General features: G+C 36.1%; 1 protein-coding gene across 3 annotated transcripts in view; it reads right to left on the bottom strand.

Moving 5' to 3' along the window:
- TRHDE (thyrotropin releasing hormone degrading enzyme) overlaps window positions 1-22,450 on the bottom strand; it is a 391,431-nt gene that overhangs the window by 255,250 nt on the left and 113,731 nt on the right. The gene's annotated exons all lie outside the window — the stretch shown is intronic.

The raw sequence follows: 22,450 nt of genomic DNA, 5'->3' as shown, positions 1-22,450 counted from the left end.
ACATAAGCAATTTTCTAGTAATATCACATATTTATCAATTGTCCATGAAAATATTTATCTTATATCTTCCTACTAAAATGGAATACAAAAAGAGAATGCTTGAAGTAATAAAAACTTTGAGTCATACCTGAATAAACATGGGAATTAAAAGTTATTCTTGAGAACCATTCTTGATTCACATCTTTATGCCTCAAAGAAATTGAGCAACAGACTCTCTCTGCCAGTTGATTTGATAACAGGAATTGATACAGTAGGAATTATGGAGAGATTTAAACTTTAGCATGAATTCTAAAATACCTTTAAAAATAATATCTAGGGTATCTAAAAATGTAAGATATCCCTGGTTGAGTTTATAGTGTCTGCTTCCAGATGTTTAGCCAATTACAGGTCAAAGAATTAGCAACTGGCCCATACATGCAATTTTCATTTTTTACTACATTTGATAAATAATTAATATACACACTGAATATACCCATGTAATTGAGGAAGGCAAAATATTTTGGTAAAGATTAATAATCAGTCAATAGAGGTAAAAGAAATAAAATATATTGTTAATATTTGTGGAGACAAAATTACAAAGATCTAGAAATATCTAAGGCTTTTTTATATGATTAGGCACAGGAGGAGAAATGGTTATTGTTAGAGGTTTGCAATAATTAACAAGCTGTAGCTTAGTTGCCCCTGATATGCCTTGAGGGCACTTCCCCAAAGATTGAACAAAGAAACCAGGTAGAGATGGAAATACAGGGAGATAAAGACCTTTACTACCTGCATATCAAAGGGAGATAAAAACATTTCCTCCCTGTATATCAAAGGAACACCTGCTCCTCCAGCATTTCAAGAAAACCTAACTTCCTAACCCACTACCCTCTAGCCATATAAGGGAAAAGTTTCAGCTCTAGGGCTTCCTAATGGCCCCTGCACCTCACTCAGACCCTCAACCCCCTCCCATCAACTATCATTTCCCTGCCTAGGAAAGTTCTGTATAAATTCAAGTCCCCCCCTTCCAGGAGTGGGCTGAAGTCTCTCTTCAGACTCCCACCATTCTGGTGGGGGAGCTGAAGTCTGTTCTTCAGACCCCCTCTGTTGGGAGAGCTTCTCAATAAATTCTCTGCCTGTGGTCATATCAGTCTCCATGACCCAGTAAATGCCATTTTTCTTCAACAGTTACCAAGAAAATTTAGGAAGCAAACCAAGAAAGAACTTCAATAATAATATAACTTGTATATACCAAATAGAACTTCATGACTTAGTGACTTTGGAAAACAAATCATATAAATCTACCACAGAGCCCTGATATAAATAAAATTCAGTTTTTAAAAAATTACTAAAGTCCCATTCCTCCAATACTATTTCTGTCTTTAGGAAAAAACCTTTAAATCCAAAATGATCAGTATTATACTTGATACAGATAGCATCAGTTGCTTACAGTAACCTCAATATGGTCAACACAGTTGCTTTACAGAGACTCAGTAATAGCTTAGCTTACCCCAGACTGCACAGGGCATAAAAGAAAACCAGAGTAATCAAGTTATCCAAAACAGATATGAAATTGCAAGAATAATAACAGCCTAATTCTGTGATTGTCACCAAGGCTAAACTCCCACTGATTCCAATTACATGTCTATTGAGAAAACACAATTGAAATTTAGGACTATCAAAGTTATGGTTCAGTTCCCTTGCAGTTACTACACTTGTCTTTTACAGGTTAGTGACAAAACCAAAAGAATTAAGAACTAAGTAATAAATTAATGAAACAAAGCTATGGTTTTCCAAATGAGGTCAGTTGAGGGGCTGGGCCATGTGAGGCAATTCTAATTACATACATAGATTTCATTTGTATAAAGTACTTCAGCACTAAAATCCTGAAGTAGAGAGACTTTAGACTATTTACTTTAATTTTCTGAGTCTCAGGTTCTTCATTAAAAATAAAAGCATATTAAGACCTCCTTTATGGGTCTGTTGTAATGATTAAATATTGTAATGTATGTAAAGGGACCAGCAGAGAGTAGTAAATGAATAAATTATATTCTGCCCCCACACACACACCACTCCAGAAGATACTAAGTAAAGATCAATTAATACATCCCCATGTCTCTGCCAAAACTAAATACTATACATATAAAAGACTTAGGGGGAAAGCAATTTTACAGCTAGCCATCTCTAGTAGGTTATCACAGTGATTAACAACCTTACTGACAAGATGCATGTCCTTACTGCTTAAATAACTGCAAATTAAGTCACTTTTTTCTTGACCTTATTCAATTACCATACCCTATTCTTAATTCTAAGCTTCCTGACAGAGGATGCCTTTTAAAATTCATTGCTTTAAAATAAAAATCTATGAATGCCTTTAACCTTTCTTTCTTTGTTCTTTCTTCTAATTCCTCGCAAATGAGCAATTACCTCAAGTAGCTAGTAACTAATATAGGGTTAGTACTGTGGCACGAATTTCATTGTTCTCTCTCTACATTAGTCTTTCAAACTTGTCCAAAACTGTGCATGGGCTCTGATTTTCAATCCCCCTACCAATTTATAAAGTAATCCGTTTCATTACTTCCTTTAAAACTCCTAAATCTAAATTTGAGCCTTACTTTGTCACTGGTTTATCATAATCCATGTTAAAATCATGCAGTTATTCATTTCCCTCTGTATAAAATATCACACAAAGCAACATAACCATGATTATGAAATATCACACCAAGCAACCTAATTAGGTAAGACAATGGTAATTACTACCCAGGACACATAGAACAAGCAAGCACAAGAGAATCTATGCCCCAAAACGACTCCTAGGGGTAGCTAGGTAATTACCAAAAGTAGTGTCTTCTGTGGTTACAAAAGCAAATGGTTTATAGAGTGTTGATTTTAAAATTTGACCCTGGGCACTTAAATAGTTTTTCCTAATTAGAAACTTTCCTTCAGCGTTTTCTCAGATCTTCCTGTAGTAGCAGAGAGAAGTCAGTGTACACGGTGTTGAAGGCCAGGACGTGAGAATTCTGAGAAGGAAGATGATTTATTTTGACCGGCCGGACTCAGTGGACTCTTGTCCTGATAAAAACCGAGCCCCGAGTAGAATTTTTGGGTCACTTTTATACAGAGGATATAAGAGTGGGGAGTCAAATGGTGCTTGTATGTAAAAGGACTTTTTGTTAGTTTTTTCAAGTGTTTTATTTGAGTATTACATAGGTTATTTCCTTCAGGTAAGTTTGATTTAACACATTTCCCCCACATTCCAGGTAAGCTTGAGTTAACACATATCTGCTTCCAGGTAAACTTGAGTTAGCACATATCCCCTACATTCCAGGTAAACTCGACACATATGGCTTGCACCCTCCCTGAATATTCAAAACCTATAAAGTTTATACTTCTCAATTGGTTTTCTAGGCATGTTTGAATTTTTGCACAGGCTCTATTATTCCCACAACAACTCAGAATTCATTTGCAGAAGTGAAATAAAAACAAAAACACAATATATCAGACCTTGATCAGTTTTTGGGGGGAAAAATGATTTTAAAAAAGGTTAATTATTTTGGGTAGAAATAAAAAACAAACAAAAAATCATTAAGATGGAGAATTTCCTTGGATCCAAAGTAGTGCTGACTCATAGGCAAATTTTCTTTCCTAACTGGGTCTTTGTATTTACATTTCTCTAATTATTAATAAACTTGGTCACATTTTCATATATTTATTGACCATTTGGGTTTCCTCTTTTGTGATATGCCTTTTGTCCATTATACTATAAGGTTTCTGTTTTTCTTATTCATTTGTTGTTTTTAATATGTCCTGGCTATTAGGCATTTTATTGGTTCTATACATTTTTACTATCTTCTTCAACTCTAACTTGTCTTACCATGTTTTAGCAGAATTTTTTGATGAACGGACATGGATAATTTTAAAGAAATCAATACGTTAATCTTTTCCCTTATAGGTACTGATTTTTTTATCTTGTATAAGAAAGCCTTCCCTTAATTGAAGTCATCATGTTATTATCCCATATTATCCTTTAGGCCCATATATTTTGCCTTTCACATTTAGGTCTCTAATCTGCAGGAAGTCATGTTTATATGGTGTGAGGTAGGAGTCAAGTTTATTTTTTTCTATTTGGATGTCTAAATGCTCCAGCACTACTTATTTTAAAAGTCTGTTCCTTTCACACTGATTTGGAGAGCCTACTCTTTCACATATCAAATGTCCATAAACAAGCAGGTTTCTTCTTGGGTTCTCTTTTCCTTGGTCTGTTTGGCCCCATGACACTCTCTTAGTTATATAGCTTTAAAATATGTCTTGCTACCTGGGTAGAGCAATTTCCCACACCTTATACTACTTTTCCAATAGTCTCTATATTCTTTATGACCTTGTGAACTTCCACATAATTTTTTAACCCACTTGGTGAATTGAATAAAAGAATCTGTTAGGATTTAGTTTGTAATTCATTGAATGTGCAGATCAATTGAGACAGAAATGGCATATTTATAATTTAAGTCTTCCAATCTATTAATTTTTTTAAAAATTTATTTAGGTGATTTTTAACATAAATTTTTATATTTTTCTCACAGAACTTTTATACATCTTTGTTAGATTTATTCCTCATATATTTAAGCTAGTGCACAATATGTATTATTTCTTTTTAACTTTTATATTGCCTGTATACAGATGCAATTAATTATTGTATATTGAAGTATATTTACCAATCTTATTAAGCTCTTGTTAATCATGAATCATAATAATTAATCTGTAGAATTTCTTGGGTTTTCCATATTTACAATCGCATCATCTGTAAACCATGGCAATTCTGTGTTTTGCTTGTGTTCCTCACATCTTTTGTTTATATTCCTGCCATACTGAACTGTCTAAGGCTTCCAGTTTGATGTTGAATTAAAGTGGTGGACAGACAGACAGCATAAATGTCTGATTCCTGATTGGAAAGAGAGAATATTCAATGTTTCATTAAGTGTGATTCTGCTATAACATGTTTTCAAATAACCGTTTATCATATTAAGGAAGCTGATCCTAGTTTGCTAAGAATTTTTATCATGAATTAGAGACTTTGATTAAATATTTCTTCTGCATCTATTGAAATAATCATACTTTTTAACTCTTATATTCTTTTTTTGTTCTATATTTGTTATCTTTATTTAGAGAAATTGTGAGCTTACAAAACAATCATGCATAAAAGTACAGAATTCCCATACATCATTTCACCACCAACACCTTAAATTGTTGTGGAACATTTATTATGAACTATGAAAGAATATCATCAAACTATTACTGCTAACTTTGGTCCAAAGCTTAAATTTGGTGTATTTTTCCACAATCTACCCTATTATTAACACTATATATTAGTATTGCGCATTTGTCATAGTTCATGAGAGAATACTCTCATATTTGTACTGTTAACTGCAGTCCATCATGCACCACATGGTTTGATGTGTTATATAGTCCCATGCCTTGTACATTCTATCCAAAGTGCACTCTCCTATGTTCTTTTAATGTGCTAGTATACATTGATTGATTTTAAAATGTTCAACCAATCTTGCATTTCCAGAATAAATTCAACTTTACAATGATGCATTATACATTTACATTTGACTTTTCTTTGTATAAAATATTTACATTTATGTTCATGGGTGAGAAAGATCTGTAATTTTTCTATTCCATAATGGTCTTATCAGGTTCTGATAGTCATGTCATGCTGGTCTCATAGAATGAATTAGTGAGTGTTCTTTCTTTTCTATTGACATTTAAAAATTTGTGTAAAATTGGCATTATTCTTTCTTCTTACTGTTTGGTAAACTGTGGTAGCATTCAATAGTAAAGCCACCTAAATCATAATTTTCTTTGTAGGATTATTTTAACAGATATGACTTATTTAATAGTTAAAGGATAATTGATATTTTCCTATCTATTCTTTTGTCAACATTAGGAAGTTTATTTTTCTAGGAATTTGTCCATTTTACCAAACTTTCAAAACTATTGGCATAAAATATAATAAAACTCTCATATTATTTTTTAATATATACAGAATCTGTAATGATATCCATTTATATTCCTTACATTGATTAGTTGTACATTCTCTTTTTTATTCTTTGATTAATCTCAACAAACATTTGTAAATTTTATTATTCTTTTCAGGATAGCAACTTTTGGGCTTACTCACCTCCTCATTTGGATTGTTTTCCAGTTCTTTGATTTATGCCCTGTTTCTGGGCAATGCAAGACCTTAGAGAATTTTAATTCCATTTATTTCCCTCACAAAACATGTTACCACCACCAGTTATTTTGTTTCTATTTTTAACTCCATAATATAGTATTGTTGTTGTTTTAAACAATTATTGTTAATTTACATTTTCCTACTTATTTACCAAGTTATTTCCCTTATCATTCCATCTTGGTTTCCAGACCTTTCATCTGGTATCATTTTCCTTCATATGAATGACATCTTTATTGATAATTTAGGCCAAATTTTGATGAAATAACAAATCACTCCAAATTCTTAGTGGCTTAAAGAAAGGTTTATGTCTCTCCATGACCATGACCAATTAGTCCAATGTACATGTCATTTCAGGAAAAAAGCTGAAGGAAAAGCCCTTATTTGGGACACAGGTTTAAAACTTCAGTTCAGAAATGTCATGTGTCACTTCCACTCACATTTTATAGGCCAATAAAGTAATATGGTCAAATTTGATGTCAGAGGTTCATGAAGTCTCTATTAGATAGAGTCAGAAAACCTTTTGACATTAATAAAATCTACACTATCATCCTTTGGTATTTGCATTAGACAGGGTCTTCTGATGACACACTTATTAATTTCTAATTTATTTGGTAAACATCCTCAAGGAAAAATGGGATTTAATATTTTAATCTGGAAGCTTCTAAACTAAGAGGGATCTTGATTGCTTTGCTCCTCTAGTGTCTTCTACTCTCCCTCTCCTCAATTTCTTCCCCATTCTCTAGCTGATATTTAGCTCCTCTCTGGGATCAAAGTTAAGTGTGGCAGTAATAGGCCTCCTGAGGAACTGACAGGTGGGATAATCAATCAGAACAACGAACAGCTGGAGCCCCTGCCCCAAACATTAGCAAGGGGAGGAACCATAGCTTAATAAAGGTAACCCCACAAGCCAAATCACTCTCTGCGTGGAGGAGCCAGCACCTACATCTGGGTATGCATAATGTTATTTTCTCCCATTTTGGTTCTCTTGTCCCATTTTCTCAATAAACTACTGGCCTAATTTAAAAAAAAGAAAAAAAAAAGTTAAGGGAATGAGGAGCAGATGTAGCTCAGTGGTTTGAGTGTCTGATTCCCATGTACAAGGTGCCAGATTTAATCCCTGGTACCACCTTAAAAGAAAAACAATAATTTAAGGGTACAAGAAAATACTTATTTAGATAGGTGTCTCTTGGCTCTATGAAACTAGAAAATAATTCAAGCTTGTACTCATTGGATACTTTGGGGGCTCAGTGGATGCTCCCTGATAGGGGTATGCATTTCTATTCCTGATGGTCATTTGAGATCCTTCCCTAAACCCTGACCACTTGGTGGTACATCTCCAGCCTCTTTCCACAGAGGGAAACCATTATGCAAAACCTCAAATGATAATTCATATTTTTTTGTACAGCCCACATCTGGTCTATGGGAAGTGCTTCACTTCCATTGCCTAGATAAATGCTGGAAGTGCAGGTAAATCCAAACACCTCTGTGCTCCCTTACCTTTGTCACAAAATGATGTCAACTTTTTATCACTTCAGGTTTCTCGGGCAGATTCAGACCTCAGTCTAAAGTAGGCTTTTGTTTGCTTAGGTATGAGTCCTCTAAAGCTTCCAATTTGGGGAAACACATTTTAAACTCTCTGGGTTGCTTCATTGAAGCCCTCCCAAACTAGGTTTGAAGGAAAAGAACAGACCGTCTATCTCCCAAAGTGAGTGGAAATGAGAGTTACTACATACAGCTCTCTGGAAAGAAATCTCTTCGGCAATCTATCCTCCAAAGTCTTCTCTGACTCTTTAAAGCCTTGATCTGACTGAGGGTCCAACAGTCATGGAACAGATTGTCATTCATTTTCTGTAAATTGTGCATGAGGAGGTGGGAAACTGTCCTACACTTAGCTGGTACCTCTTATCACCTGTCTTTACACTTTAGGCAAAAATACTCTTTGGTATCATTTTCCATCATCAGAAACAAATGAGTAAAATGTACTTTAAAAAAATTTAACCCACATTTAGCTATAATCTGTGTGTTGCTCATCTATTTTCACCATTTCTTTAAAAATAAATGGTACAAAGAAAAAATAAAAATAAAAAGGTACAAAGAAAAACATGATATAGATTGTCATCATTAGATAATTGTTAATTTACAAAAACAGCCACTTTTTGTTGTGAAAATTAAGGCTATATATATGCAAAGAAAGAAAAGGGGATAAAGAGTTTAGAGTTTTCTAAAAGAACAAAGGGTGTTACAACAATACTTAAGGAAAGATATTTTAAAGTCTCCCTCAGGAGCAGAAAAATTCACCATCATCAAAAACATCCAGGTACGCTTCCACTCATTTCCTCTTAATACAACCAGCACCTACTAGTAAAAAGACTTTGCACAAAGAGCGGTATGCTCCTAGATGAGGGTAAACCTGAATATCCTGGCCTCTGCTTGGAAGCAGTACTATTACAAACCAAGAGCTCTTTGCTGGACTTTGTTGGACTTTCACTGGGAGTCTCAGTAGAAACAGTAATCTGTTAACATTATATAGAGCACTATACAATGTCCTGGATAGCCCTAATTCTCATAAATCAAAAGTTCTATTTGAATGCAACTGATCTATTTTGTGAGGGCAATTCTACTCAGAATCAGATTTGTCATGGCACATTCCTTTAATCCTTAGCAGTATGAGCTCTGTAAACACAGTATTTGAAATAATATAACACATTATTTTATACAGAAGCCTTCAGAGTCCTGCATCCCTAAATGCTCTCCAGTAAAACAGCCAAGTTACTTACTTAAGCTTCTTTTTATTCCCTTAGGCAGAAGAGAAGTAAAAGTCCCATGGGCCAGTGAGCAAAGAAATATTTGAATATTGGGGAAGTTAATGAGACAGAGAAAGAGCTGTTTCAGTTGGTAAGTCCTACAAAGTAAAGGTTTGTGCAAAGGTAATAGTAATATGAAGTGAAGAGAGGGACAATGACCATTTAATATTTTCATCCAGAATCATATCCTCAGTAACTGTTCCATGTTTATAAGACTGGCAATTTGCTTGCAAATATAGTCCATGAAACGATGTTATGTTTTCCTTTACACTGACCAAACACTCACCCTTTTAGAAACACCACAAAGGATTTTAAATGTGAGGCCATAAATCAATCTATATAAAACCTCTCTGAATTAGCCAAGTGTTTTTTGTTTGTTTCATTGGTTGGTTGTTGTTTTGTTTTGTTTTGTTTTGTTTTTAATCTTCCTTTCTGTGACCCAAGCACTTGGAAAAGAGATGTGAGAGAAGATTTTGAATAAAGAAAAAAACAAATAACAGAAGTCTTCAACCAGATATGCCTATGATAAATGATGACCTTGGAGAAAAGTATAATTAGAATTTAATCAAATATTGGAGACAAGAGTTACCAACATACAACTAGAGAATTAAATCGTGACAGAGAAGATAGAGAGCCATTGAAGAGAGTAGAGACATTTCAAACAAGGCAACCGTACCATAGTAGTGATCAATGGAGAGGTCCCTTAAGTAAACAAAAACAGATGTTATATATAAATTCTACAAGTAAATGAAGAAAATATTGAACATCGTCTCCTCCAAAAGGCCTTCCATGACCTGTCCCCACCCCACCACCAAACAGAGGCCTGAGCTGGTGTTCTATCACATATTTACACATCTTTCTCCTCGCTGTCTCGGTTTTCTTTTGTAAACAGAGCTAATGATATCTTAAGGATTAAATGGAATAACTCTTAAAGCCTCTAGTTCATGCTTTAAACATAGTAGGTACTCGATAATGATAATTATTATACTCTAATTTTTTATTTGGATCTTTATGTAATCTACTTGAAGAAAATTTCCTGGTTAAATCATAGCCACTGATAACGAAGCACTTATTATACACTAGGCACTGGCCTAGGTGCTTTAATGTAGATACTATTGTTATCCTAATTTTACAGACAATAATAGGATAATTAACTTGGCCAGGGTCACATATCTGAGAAGTGGCAGAGATAAGGCTTTTAACTCAAGCAACCTGGCTCATAACTAGTACATAGCACTGAGACTGACACATGTTTCTCTGCATTCTGCTTAGCCATAATGAACACAGACTTCAATGTCTGAGTCAGCTTGATCTCCTTAACATTTTCATTTATACCCATAACCTAAATCAGAAATGCCCACTAAAACTACTCCACTTCAAATCCCAGTGCTCTGATCTGGTAACTCTGGTTTCTGTCCTGCTGAATCCTGCCTTTCTGACCATCCACTTCAAATAGAACTCTTATTTGGAATTCCTAGCTAGCTCTCTATTTTAGCTTCATTGTGGACTCTGGGTTAAGTTTTGAACTAAAACTCTGCCACTTGCGAACCAGGCTGCCCTACTCTTGTATCCAATCCAAGTCCCTGGGATTCCACCTAAGGCCCCTATTTGGAATCCATCTTTCCATGAAGGCAAGTATGAATATTTTAAGTTGGTCCAACTTAGGACTGACTCCCAGTGGTCATGAGTAAATTTTTAATCCCTTTGAGTTTCGGTTTCTGCATTGAAAATATGTGGGAAATATTAGGACCTGCCTCAAAAACCTGCTGTGAGAATGCAGTGAAATAACATATGTAAAACACTTGGAATGATACTTGGTACATATCAAACAATGCTGAGATATACTGAGGGAATGAAGGTTGGCTAACAGGAGAATCCAGTCTGCTTTTATTATTTTGTCAGCCTGAATATCCTTCCTATTCTTCACTTTACTTCACCTTCATCCTTCAAGACTCAGTTCAATTATCAATCTCTTAAAGGAAGTGGCCCCCTTTGTGCTCTCATGACAAACCAAACAAGTTTTTGTGTTAGTCCTTGCCACATTGCATTGTGTATTTCTTTGTGCACACCGCTAGCCTGTCAGCTTCCTGACAGAGCTGCTATGTGCACATGTAGTGTGACTGGGGTGATTACCTAGTACTCATTTCTATTTCTGCAATGCCCAGCATGGGCACTGGCTTTGCCTAGGCTTAATCAAACTGATTATATGATCTTTTGCCAGCATCACGTAATAAGAAACTGGTAACTGGCTAAATGATGAGGTTGACTGGACACAGAGTCATTAGTGAGGAAGCAATCATCAGCTTATAACTGCTTCTCAGCTCCAAGGCAGGGTGAAGGAATACTGCACCTCCACCTTGCTAGAGTCAGGCAGTAGCCCCAACATGGGCTTATTGCCCTTTAACCTGGGAACTGAAAGATGAAACAGCCATGCCCCACTGAGAAATAGTCAGTGGGGCTACTTCAGAAGAAAGGTAGCATTTTCACAACTGGGATGGAATATGTTCAGGAAATAGTAGAGAGATATGAAAAAGCAATAAGTTTAACGGAATTCAATTAAGAAAATAAGTAAATATAACCAGTTTAACCTTAGTTCAAATCCACTACCAGTAACTTTATCCATGAATGACATTCACAAAATGTCTAACATACTGAAACAGAGAAAAAGATGTTATGCCTCCTTCGCCAACAATTCTGCTTAACAGTTTATTAGCCTCATTTAGATAGGCAAGCACTCCCTATCCCCCAGCTGTTACTATTCTCTTGGCAAATGTTTGTGGTCCACTCTTGCTCAACTATTTCTATTCTTTCAACTAAACTCTAAGAACATTTTGTTAAGTTTTGAACTTTATCATAAGAATATATAGAATGTGCGATAGTTTAAGGCTTTTAGAGACCCCAGAAAAGATCATGCCCTTAGGGCTAATATATTCCTGTAAATTCCCAACTATTGTAGGTATGACCTTCTTTTCATTAGATTACTTCAGTTAAAGGACTTTAATTAGATTACTTCAGTAAGGAAAGACCCAGGGTGGATCTTAATCCTCTTACTAGAGTCCTTTATAAATGGACTGAATATCGAGAAACAGAGAGAAAAGACCCAGTAGCTCAGAGAAGAACCCATAGAAAGTGAGAAAGTCATGAGAACAAGAAGCTGAAATCAAAAAAAACCCAGAAGGGAAGACAGAGACCCACCGAGGCTGCCATGTGCCTGGTTACCTGCAGCCTTTCTTCTGGTAGAGAGCATTGTCTCATGCCTGGATTTAGACACATTCTCAGCCTCAGAAATGAACGCTTGCAAGTCAATAAACCTCCACTGAAAAAGCCAAACCATTTCTGGCATATTACTTTCAGTAGATTTTTAGCAAACTGAAACAGAACAATTTAAGTAGTTGTTTTTAAATTACATTCTATATAAGGTTTAAACATTTTTATTAATATTTCTAAGTATTGCAAAAGATCTGTTGCTACTGTGAACTTGATCATTTTATTACATTTTTAAATGATACTATTTCCAACATAAAAGAAAACATTAATTTCTACATTTGTATAATGTTTAAATAAGACTCTGGAGCACACTGTTTGGACTTGAACCCTTACTCTTCCTCTTGCTTCAAGTGTGACCTTAGACAAGTCACTTAACATAATTAAGGCTCAGTTTCCTCATCTGTAAAACAAGGAAAATAACTATACTTACTACATAAGGATGTCAATTAAATAAGATAATGAATAAAATACCTAGAAAACACTTTGCATTTGGCAAGACCCTGAATGTTAGCTATTCTTGTTGCTGCCATAGTATTAGGTATGTCTTAATTTCCTAATGAGAAATTGTAAAAGTGAAAACTCTTAAAGGGGTCAGCCTTAAAAACAAAGACAAATGGTCACCAAAAGCCAAAAATCTTTTAAAAAGAAGGAAATGCCTAGAAATCATTCCTCTGATTATTATATCCCTCAATCCCCCACCAAGCGTAAGTGATTTATAAACCAAATGAAGTGGAATAATACAATGTTAAGCATAGAATAAAAAAAAATTGGGAAAATGCCAGAATAGAAAATTCTTTAAAAATTTTCTCACAAAGAATTGCCTAAATATTGCTCAACAGATTATAGTGCATCTAATGCAACTGTACACAAAATAAAATAATTAAAGGGGGAAATTATTTCAGAACAGTAATGTTCTTTTCCAATTGAAAAATCACTTCTTTAAATAAAGAAATAAAATGCTCTACATAAAAAGATACAAGAGAGCACTACTCAATATGCAAAGTGTTTTACTAATGATAGCGTCACTAATTAAGACAAAATTTTCTCAAATTTGAATAGCATACAATGGACTATGAAATCAAAATGTGTAATTTTGCAAAATGTTATAATCTGTCTTAATATAGCTTATTTAAAATCTTCTCTGCAATCGAAGACTTATATAAATGTATGCTGATACCTTAAAAGTCTTTTTTGACAGTATCTGTGCAAAAGGTCTCACTTTTCAAGGTTTGAGAACACACAATACTTGTTAAATGGAAGCATCTTAGTGCATAGCTGCCAACTTTCATAACGAAGAGCAGTTTAAACTGAGTTTTTATTTATCAGTAAATGAAATCTGATTTTGCTCATATATGCATATTATATGAATGTATGGGTAGACTAGGATGTATCTCTCTTTTAAGCAAAAGAAATACTTACAGTAGTTAATACCAATGCCTAGTTTTCTATATTGCCATGAAAAGTCTCAACAACCAGGGAATGACTTTAATATTAATAAACCTGAATAGCAAAATACCTTCTGCTACAGTGTCCTATAAGTTAATTATCACTACAAAAAGTGCATTCTCATATTAGACAAGAAGACACACTTGCCTAATTAGACTGAAATATTTAACATACTTTCATAGGTATCTAATCTATAGTCACCAAATAATTTACTTTCTGATGCAAAAGGCTTGTCATCGATTTGTCAATATTCTAGACAAAAATGAATATGACAAATAATAAGATCCCCATTTATTAGATTATGAAACTGTGATCCAGAGAGATTTTTGCTCAAGATTAAATAGTGAGTTAGTGGTAGAGTAGGAAATTAAAACTGAAATCATTACACTGCATTTTCTCCCTTGATAGCCTATTCATCTACATGTTAAAATAGACCACAGACAACTGAGAGACAGAGGCAATAAAAAAACTAGGAATCTGTCAGTTATTTATCATGGAAAGTATACTCTTTTTTCCAAAAAAGTAGTCTATTTTGTAAAGTCACAAAAACGATTATACTTTAATAAAGCATAAGAAAAAAGTACAGTTTTATTAATTAAACTTGTGCAAGAATCATCTAAAATCTAATGAAAAGAAGGTTTTCTTATTTCCATCTTATATATGTCATCAATTATAAACTGGGATTAATTTGAACATTCTGCATGCATACTTTTACTAAAAAGAACTATAACACTTTTCATGATAAAAACCTGTTCTGGTGAGAAATGTATGCCTGAAACAATGAATTTATGTGTTTGTATAAATATTATAATAAAACATTCATATTTCCTATGATTTTTTTAGCAGCACAAGTGCATCTTATAAGTATTAGTCAAATAAACAAAAAATTATCAAGTTCAGCATAAGGGCTATTCCATAATTTGGAAATTGACCCATTTGCTGGATAAAATGGTTTGTACTTTTCCCAGTAAGTATTAGATATTATTCCCTTGAAAAATGTTTGGGAAATTCTTCTAAGACATTTTGTAAGATATTCTAACCCTGGCCTTCAGGTAATGCCTGGAGTTTTAATTTTTCTTTTGATTTGGAAACACCTCAAGCTTGAATTAATAGAAACATTTCTATCAATGTTAAGCATGTAATATCACCTCCTGAAGATGGGCAGAGTAAGGGAAGCCCTACCTACCTGTCCCACACTCCACTCCCACCTCCACCAATTAACCAGAGAAATCCTACTTTTATTCAATATCTAGTCTCTTCATGAGATTAAAATTTTTAATTGGGCTCTGTCTAACTTAATTAAAAATGTGCCCCAATTTTCAGAAGAGGCAACCAAAAAATATAGTGGATTATGGGTAATAGGAAATTAAATACTGATATTTCAATAATTTACTTACTCAATATATATATTTATTAAACATCTACTATGTTAGGCACTATTGGAAGGGTTGGGAATATCAGGCAGGGTTAATAAGATAAAATCTCTCCCCTTGTGAAATTTACAGTCAAATGGCAAGACACTGTGTGTATCATATAAGTGAAAAGTACATAATACAATGACATATAATAATATGACCTATAAAGAAAATATAGCCTGGAAGTCATTACTTTTGATAGGTGGTCAGAGAAGGTCTCTCTCTCATACACACACAGGAGGTGGCATTTAAACAAATTCCTGAAATATGTCTCTTAGTGAAAAAGTATTTCGGACTAAAAGAACAACAATGCAGTTTCTGGAGGGGAAATGGGGGGATAAGGTAGTATATTCAAGTAAGCATAAAAAGATCATATGAACAGAGGGACATAAGCAAGAGGGGAATAATAAGTAAAGTCAGAAAGATAACCAGGGGGCAGACCACAGAGGACTCATAGACCAGCATAAGTTCATGTTCTAAATGTGATGGGAAGCAATGAAGAGAGAAACTGATGTCATGTGATTTATATTTTTTAAAAGTTCACTCTTGGTCTTGTGTGGGCAATAGAATGGACAGTAGGGAAAATGGCAAGAATGCAACAGGAAGAGTAGTTTGCAGTTTGTTTTGATAATCTAGGAGAAAGAAGATAGGGACTTGGACTAAGATATATAAATGGAGATGGTGAGAATTCAAAAGATACTGGAGGGAAGTAGATGTGGCTCAAGTGATAGGGCTTCTACCTACCATATGGGAGGACCTGGGTTCGATCCCTTGGGTCTCCTGGTGAAAAAGAAGAAAAGAAAGTGTGCCTGCATGGTGAGCCAGTGTCCATGCCCTTGTGGTGAGCCAAGTGCCCGTGTGAGTGCCCACATAGTGAGCCAAGCGCCTGCACGAGTGCCCATGTGGTGAGTTGAGTGCCCATGTGGTGAGCTGAGTGCCCACACGAGTGCCCATGTGGCAAGCCAGTGCCTGCACAGTGAGCCAGTGCCCATGCAAGTGAGTCACGTGGCAAGATGCTTATGCAACAAAAGAGAGTCAAAGGGGAAAGAGTCAAGGTGAAGCACAGCAGAAACCAGTAACTGAGGTGGTGTAGTTGACAGGGAACCTCTCTCCACATCAGAAGTCCCCAGGATCAAATCCCAGTGATTCCCAGAAGAAAAAAAAATGAGAAGACAAAAAGAGAAATAGATACAGAAGATCACACAGTGAATGAACACAGACAGCAAAAACTGCAGGATGGGGAAGGAGAAAATAAATAAATCTTAAAAAAAAAAGATACCGTTATATAATTTGAAGGTAGAAGCCTATATAATTTGCTCATGGATTGCATATACAAGAGAAAAAATCAAACATGAATCTTCAGTGCTTTACCTAAGTAGCTTGATAAATAGAGTTGTCATCTACTACATGAGGAACACTGAAGAAGGAACAGATTTTGTGGAGAAGCAAGAGCTCTGTTTTGGATTTTTAAGACTGAGATGTCTAGGTCAAATAAGAGTTGTATTAATACCTTCCAGAAGGTCAGAGCTAAAGGTATAAACATGGGAGTCATCAGCATATAGATGGTCTCAAAGCCATGAGGCTGAATGCGATTAATAGGGAAAGACTCAATAGGAGAAAAGAAGAAGAAAAAAAGAAGAGAATAAGGATCTGTTATTATTATAACAAACATGTAGATATTGAGAATATAAGAAGAACCCAAGAAAGGAGTCTGAAAAGTAGACAGTGAAGTAGGAAGATTCTAGTGTGACATTCCAGGAGCTAAGTGAAGAAAATTTTGACGAAGTGAGTGATCAATTCCATCATATCCTATTGAGGAGCCAAGTAATATTAGTTCTGTCAATTGACCATGGGACTTGGCAACCTTAGAGTCATTGACGGCACTCAAAGTGTGACTCAATTGAGTAGGTTAGGTCAAAAAACCTGAATGACAATAGAAAATAAGGAAAGGAGACTGTACAGAAAATATTCTGGAGACTTTTGCTATACATAGGAAAAGAAAAATCATAGCTAGCAGGTAAGGGAAGATTTTTTTTTTGAAAAAGATATATTGAAGCCTGTTTGTATAAAAATAATCCAGTTTGGGGGGGGGGGGGAATGTTGACAATGCAAGACAGAAGGGATAATTTCAAGAAAGTCCTTAAAGCAGCTAGAAATGATAGGATCAAAGACATGTGTACAAGTTGGCCTCAGATAGGTGCACAGAATATTCATCCATTGTGTCAGGAGGGGAGGTAAAGTATATGGTGCAGATGCAGGTGATGAAAGAATGAAATCCACTTCTGATTGCTTCCTTGACTGAAATAAGTATACAGGCTGAGACTGGGGAGGGGAAGTATGTTTTAGAAGCTTGAAGAGAGAAAACAATGTGAGATCATTGTCTTAGAGAGCAAAATGATACAGAAATGTAGTATAATTGCTGTGTAGCATCAAGGGCCCACTTACCTATGGCCATAAATTTAAACTGAATGCCATGATCAAGTGGATGCAGACCTAGAATAAGCACAGAGTAGACTGAACCAGGTGGGAAGTTTGACCAAGAGAGAACAATGGAGAGAGTAGCAAGAGAATTGTAAAGGAAAGCAAGAATGTGATTACAGGAATCATCCCACCATCTAACTTGGTGAAATGGAAAGTGAGAAATGAGAGATCAATGGCCATGAAAATGTGGTAGAATTAATGGATTGGCAGTCCCAGGGAGGAGGGAGGCGAGGCATTTTTATTTTTTTATTTTTTTATTTTTTTTTAAAGATTTATTGATTTATTTAATTTCCCCCCCTCCCCTGGTTGTCTGTTCTTGGTGTCTATTTGCTGCGTCTTGTTTCTTTGTCCGCTTCTGTTGTCGTCAGTGACACGGAAAGTGTGGGCGGCGCCATTCCTGGGCAGGCTGCTCTTTCTTTTCACGCTGGGCGGCTCTCCTCACGGGCGCACTCCTTGCGCGTGGGGCTCCCCCACGCGGGGGACACCCTTGCGTGGCACGGCACTCCTTGCGCACATCAGCGCTGCGCATGGCCAGCTCCACACAGGTCAAGGAGGCCCGGGGTTTGAACCGCGGACCTCCCATATGGTAGACGGACGCCCTAACCACTGGGCCAAAGTCAGAACTGGAGGCTGTGAAGTCAGAACTGGAAGCTGTGAAGATAGGAGGCTGCAAATAGAGATTGAGATGTTTGAAATGAAGATGTCTTAAGGTAGTACAGTTATAGGAAATTACAGGGTCCAGGGTAAGACCATGGACTGGATGAGGGCAATGACAAAGATCTAGGTCTCTCAAAGGTTTTGGAGAGATCATCTATATGGACATTGAAACCACCAAGAAGGGTGACAGAGGACTGGTAGAAAGAAAGTCAGTGTTTCAGGATCATCAATGAAACATTTGTTAATGAAAAGCAATGCCTGGGAGACAATAGCAGATGAATTCAGCCAAGATGAGGAAGCAAACAAACAGGAAGTGTAATTCACTTGCATCCATTCAAGTAGCGATGTTTAGGAAGGTGGTGGGAAGGAATAATTCTCTAAAAACAGCTCTAAACAAGGATGACTTTCAGACTTGTATGTTGTGGGTGTGAAAGGAATCAATAGCCCCCACTTGAGAGAGTAAGAGGGAAAGAAGTACCCTCAAGAAACATCCCAGTTTCAGTGAGCACTAAATAGTAAAAGAGGGAAGTGAATGTGGCTCAACTGATAGAGTGTCCACCTACCATATGGGAGGTGCAGGGTTCAAACCCAGGGCCTCCTGACCCATGTGGTGAGTTGGCCAATGGGCAGTGCTGCTGCACGCAAGGAGTGCTGTGCCATGCAGGGGTGCCCCCACATAGGGGTTCCCCTCACGCAAGAAGTGCACCCCTCAAAGAGAGCCTCCCCACATGGAAACACAGCCTGCCCAGGAGTGGTGCCACACACACACAGAGCTGACGCAAGATGACACGACAAAAAGAGACACAGATTCCTGGTGCTGCCTGACAAGAATGCAAGTGGACACAGAAAAACACACAGCAAATAGACACAGAGAGCAGACAATAGGGGGTGTGGGAGGGGAGAGAAATGAATAAAATAAATTTTTAAAAATAAATAAATAGTAAAAGAAATATTCAGAAAAGAAGTTATGGACGTGGGGGGCTCGCCGACAACCCATAGGGAGTTCCAAAGGGTGCAAGTGGAAGGGTTTGGAACAGGTATGAATTTGAATCAGATTAGGGAATGCACCTGTTAACATAATGTGGAAAAGACTCAAGATGATGAGAGATGACCAGGGACGCTTGGGATTCTGATGGTGATGGAGTTGGAAAGGGTTAATTGTCTCTTAGGATGAGGCTAATAATCAAATCTAATTATGACTTTCTTCTTTGTACTTTGTCTTATAAAGTTTATTTTTGCATGTGTTAAGATTGTTAGGAGGTGAAAGGTACGCAAGTTTTACTGAGAATACATGCTGGTCTGTGGCTCACCAAATACGTTACTGGATTTTGTCTATGTTCTTGACTATGCTGCAGAAATGAATTTCAAGAGTAAGTCAGGTGAGTTAGGCCAGTGATTTATTGGGGGATGAGAAATGGGAGAAAATAACAGATCAGAGGTCCCAGGTAGAGAAGATGAGGCTGAAAAGTGATAAAGCGGGTTGATTTTCAGACTACAATTTCCCATTATAGATTATAAATCCCTAGGTTTACTTGCATCGTGATCCAAGTTGGGGGAGAAGGCAACCAGAGGCGAGAGAGCGAGCTTAGGCCTTGTGCCTGCTTTTTGAACCATTATTTATTCTACCCCTTTGCTAATGGCAGGGGAGGAGGTCTAGCTATTTGTTGTTTTGATTGATTACCTCCTATCAATCCCCCATGAGGGCCCAGTGATAAAGTCCTTGGGGAATATCCGGGGCTTCTCCTAGCTTCCCGTGGAAGTCTTATACTGAATGGCAGTATCTTGAGGAGGGTCTTCCATCCTGGGATTTTTGATGTCCACATGGACTTCTTGCCAGGTCCAGATCCATCTATTGATTCCCTATCTTACTAGCCTGCTTTACTGAATTTCCTTTAAAACCTGCTGAATTTGTTTGTTACCTAGGAGTATTAATCAAGTTTTACTGTTTAGAATTTGAGAGATCAGAAAGTGTTACCTTGCCCCATTTATTAGATACCATTGATTATTAACAAATTTAAATTAAGCATATTCATATAACACATTTAAATTAAGCATAGTCTGTTTTAAGATCCCAGCCTCTGGAATTAATTGTCTAAACTGGTATTTCTTAAACTTTTGCTGATCTTATAATACATAGTATATAACATACACCTGAGCATGTTTATAGGAGTAAAGTGTGCCCATTTACAGTTACTAATTGTGATCCCACACTATTCATTCTCTACCAATGAAGCACTGCACAAAGCAGATGCATGAAAGTTCTTTGTTTTATGAATCTTGATTCCACTATACTTACGAAGAGTAAGACTTTTAATAGCAAACTTTAAAATTGTCATGAAACTTGTAGCAACATCTTGTGATCCAAATCACATCTGAGCTCAACATCCTAAATTTCATGCTCTAGGCTCAATAGAAAAAAAAAAATTGTCCACTACAACAAAGCATTGCATCAACTTAAAAAAAAATAAAAAACAGCTTCCTTCTAAGAATGAGGATTAATTAGCCTATCAGTGCATCTTCTTTGTGATACTTTATTTGCAGTTTTCCTCATCTTGTATCTCAAATGACTGATATTTTTGACAACAGATAAACAAAATCTGGCAGTGGATAAACAGATCCTCAGTTTTACCATTTCCTAGGATTTAAAAATATGACAACTCTGAAAGATGCCGTGTGACTGTTTGCTTCTGCCTCCCCATTCCCCACCCTCATCTTGTAGGAACTTCCACTTCTCAGAGACAACTCTCCTTCAGGGTTAGTGCCCTCTTCCTATGGCTCAAACTCTGAAGGAGGGGCAGCAGTGGTCTAGCCATGAGTCTTGGTGAACTCAGTACTTTGAGGAAAGCATCATTTCAATAAGAAATAATAATATCTAGTATATGAGTGCTTACATTATAGGAAGAACTCACAACAATCCCATGAAGTTGGTGTGGCAGTTTGATATTATTGATGAATTCCAAAACAAAATATTGATTATATTTGTAAACTGGTCTGTTCCCCTAGGCATGATACCTTTGACTGTATTAAATTCAGAGGTTTCACTTTTACTTGATTAAATTAATGAGGGCTTTCATTTAGCCATGTCCCTAGAACATTGAGTCCCTGCCTTCTTGGTGGGCCAGCACTCACACAGAAAAAGATACAGCAGAGGAGATTCATTTTGATGCTGGAGCCCCTGGGAGAAAGCCAAGTCATTCACCTGATAGTCTACAGCTGGTCTTGTGGAGAGAACAAGCAGCTGAGCCTGGAAAAAGACAAGCCCTGGGAAGAGAGATGAGACTTATCCCAGCCTACAGCTGAGATCAGAAGAACCTGGACCAGGGAGCCTTAAGAGGGAGAGGAAGGCTGAACCCTTGCAGAGACCCACAAGCATCTTGCTTCAACTTGTGGCAACAGACTTTTTGAGGGAAGAACTTCATGCTTTATGGTCTTGTGACTGTAAGTTTCTACCCCAAATAAAGACCCTTTATAAAAGCTACAGATTTCTGGTATTTTGCATTGGCAGACTAATACAGTTGGTAATATTATTGTTCTCATTTACAGTCAAGAAAACTGAAACTCAGAAAAGAATTAAAGCATATTAGGCACACGTCTAAAATTTAAGTCAGTTTCAAAAGTATATAGGCTCAATCATTACTCTTCTCTACCTCTATTCATAAATCAAAGCTTTCTTAAAGGTCAAAAAGAAAACCAGGTGTGTTCATCCTGACAGAAAGAGCAAAGAAGTTTCCAAATTTTATTCATTTTAAATGTGAAAGTGAGATTAAATTATGTGAAGGCATCACCATAAAAGTCTTCATGTAAATATGTAATGTAGAATATGAATATGTAAAATATAAAATATGAGTATACAATCAGTATATATAAATATAAATATATGTTTTTAAATGTTTTAAATGCATGTACAAGTAAATTGTTATAGACGTATATTGTATATAATTAACAGAATATAATTATTGTTTATTAATACAAATGTAAATTCAACTAATATGGATATTACTGTATATATTTATGAGTAAATGGATGCCCATAAAAGAAAAAAATGTTACCAGTTATATTGAGAGTGCCAGTTCAGTTTGATTCTCAAGCGTATTCAAAAATGCAGAAAAAGATGGCATGGTTCAAAAAACTGAAAATATTTACTATCTGGTCCTTTACAAGAAAGG

This window comes from Dasypus novemcinctus, chromosome 12 (genome assembly GCF_030445035.2).
Source record: "Dasypus novemcinctus isolate mDasNov1 chromosome 12, mDasNov1.1.hap2, whole genome shotgun sequence".
Classification (NCBI taxonomy): domain Eukaryota; kingdom Metazoa; phylum Chordata; class Mammalia; order Cingulata; family Dasypodidae; genus Dasypus; species Dasypus novemcinctus.
This window is presented reverse-complemented; position numbering and strand designations above follow the sequence as displayed.